At 40.7% G+C, this 2540-nt stretch overlaps 1 protein-coding gene across 1 annotated transcript in view; it reads right to left on the reverse strand.

The window, feature by feature from the left end:
• Nucleotides 1-2239, reverse strand: part of LOC101863044 — an 85946-nt gene extending 83707 nt beyond the window's left edge. Inside the window, exon 1 of the mRNA XM_005104522.3 lies at nt 1702-2239. The gene's annotated coding sequence lies outside the window, so the exon portion shown is untranslated. The remainder of the gene's footprint in view (nt 1-1701) is intronic.
• Between the last annotated feature and the right edge of the window lie 301 nt (nt 2240-2540).

Raw genomic sequence — 2540 nt, forward strand, 5'->3', positions numbered from 1 at the left:
CACACACACACACGTAAAAGCACAAAATTCAGTATTTACTCTGTGGACCAAACTCTCTCTTAGTTCTCAGGTAATAGTTCTGAATTGCTGCGATATGCCTAGCCCTTGCCCACCCTTGCAATTATGATGCAGTGTGGTGAAATCAGGCGCTCGTCAAAATGATGAACTTAATTGAAGAAACTGACTTTTTTCAACCAGTTTGGTAATTTTATCGTATTTGTGTGTGTATGTGTGTGTGTGTGTGTGTGTGTGTGTGTGTGTGTGTGTGTGTGTGTGTGTGTGTTTGGCTTACCCGGAACCTCATCTCTGAAATAGCCTCCGAGTTAAAATGTGAATAAGTTTCAGAGCAATTCACATCATACTGCAGTATACAGCACCATTCCACACCTTACTAAACAATACCATTTCACACTATACTACCGTATACTACACAATACAGACCATACTATATTATACCGTTACTGTTACGAAAAAAGAATTATCTGTTTTTTAAAAATCACGATGCTCACGTGTCACTCTGACATTTTGTCTGTACCATTTATCCTTATGACAGACTCGTCCTTTTGACAGCAGCTTGCAATTGCCACACATGTTATTTTATCAATATCGTGTCCGCTGTACCATGACAGAGTTATGATTACAGGAGATTGGCTAGTGAGATTAGATACAAAGAAAGCGCTTGGCTGATAAGACTCGAATCGCTGAAGCAAAAAATACGAGTTAATATTATGATCTCGAAACAAGCCAGCAACAGTAATTATTGAGAGACCAATATGTAAGTACTTCCTTGACTCCCAAAGCTCAGGGAGCAAAAAACATTTGCAGTCTAAATTCAACCCTTCTGCCTTGCACCTAATAAATCTGATGCTTTCATACAGTTTTTCCTTCTGAGAACAGACCTCAGTTTCAATTGGCTAAATCTGACATAATATAGTTCTATACGAAACACTTCCAACCCTGCCCCCACCCCGAAGAAATTCCGTTCAAGGAAAAAACAAACAAAAAACAAAATTAGGCGGGTTCACGTTCAATTAGTTGGTTGGCTGGTTACTATTTTTTTTTTAATTAGGCAAAAATATAACCTCATTTTGCAACGCAAAGACGCCTGTTTCCAATCTCTCAATGGGGCATTGACTGACCGTGTGTGTTGTGCAGAGAAATTAATGTTTCCATTTCTTTGCGTGCAGATTGAAATGGACTCGAGTCAGAGTTAAAATGTGAATGACTCACCTTTTAAGTCTCCGGTTCAACGGGTACATGTATTATTTACAATAATGTTTGCTACTCTGCTCAAAATCATTTTATGAGCTCCATGCAAAAATGGCTTCTTGCAAGCCCAGTTTGTCAACAACAAAAAAGGGGGATGAGAAAGAGAGAGAGAGAGATAGAGAGAGAGAGAGAGAGACAGAGAGAGAGAGAGAGAGAGAGAGAGAGAGAGAGAGAGAGAGAGAGAGAGAGAGAGAGAGAGGCCGACTATCACGAAAGAAATGCGTTAGGAGAAGAAACCACTCCAACAAGAGAGGGGTTTCGGCTTATGTGTGGAGTCCTGTCAGAGGGGGATTTGAGACCCCAGTTATCTCGATATCAGATCTGTACATCTTCAGGCCGGCTGGAGGCCTCTACATCCTCATCACGACAAAATTGTTATAATAATAAGATGCATGTAGATGACGGACAGCAAACGTGCTTATAATTACTTACATCTCATCAGTCCAACTTTCGCAGAGACCACACCATAGTTTGATACTCCAGCCAAACAATTAGCACTAGTCCCTGTTGATACAACACTGACATCACATACGCACGTACGTGCACGCAATTGACAGGTCCAACTTCTCTTGCCAGAAGGGGCGACTAATTAATTAGAATTCCGGCGTGAAGGATGAACACAGAGATTTATAAAGTCGTTAATCAAATCCGAACGAGCTTACATTTGCAACTGGCTTCACAAATAATCCACGCCAATCAAAAACCTGCACAGTTCATTCAGGAAACAATTCTTATATGAATGGCATTATTTCTAGCAACGTGCACAGTTATATATAACGCGCTTTTCGAGATAAGTTGGTGTTATCTGACAGCAACCTCTTTGACGGTGACAGACATCGCGGTGTATCCAAGTTCTTCTGTTAGGAGAGAAATGCAGTTACCTCCCCTCGCCATCTGTTGGGTCCCAAGTTGCAGTGGTGAGAAACCTCGCGTGCTGCAATCTCCGTCATCGCTCTATTCACACTCACTCTGACGTGTCTGCTCACGCATAGGCTTCCGGCAAGCTGGGGAAAGATCACGCTCAATATTATGATAGAGTTCAATGCGTTCAACTCCATGTTCTTAATCTCTACTCACATCGGTTTATGCATGTATTGATTTTCATTTATTCAGTCATTTGTTTGCTTGCTTGCTAGCTTGCTTTCTTGCTTGCTTGCTTGCTTGCTTGTTAGTTTGTTTGTTTGTTTGATTGTGTGTGCGTGTGCGTGTGTTTGTTTGTTTTGATATTTAAAAATTTTAAGTTTTTTTTAAATTTCATTTTCAAGAGACAT

This window comes from Aplysia californica, unplaced genomic scaffold, assembly GCF_000002075.1.
Source record: "Aplysia californica isolate F4 #8 unplaced genomic scaffold, AplCal3.0 scaffold00423, whole genome shotgun sequence".
NCBI lineage: Eukaryota > Metazoa > Mollusca > Gastropoda > Aplysiida > Aplysiidae > Aplysia > Aplysia californica.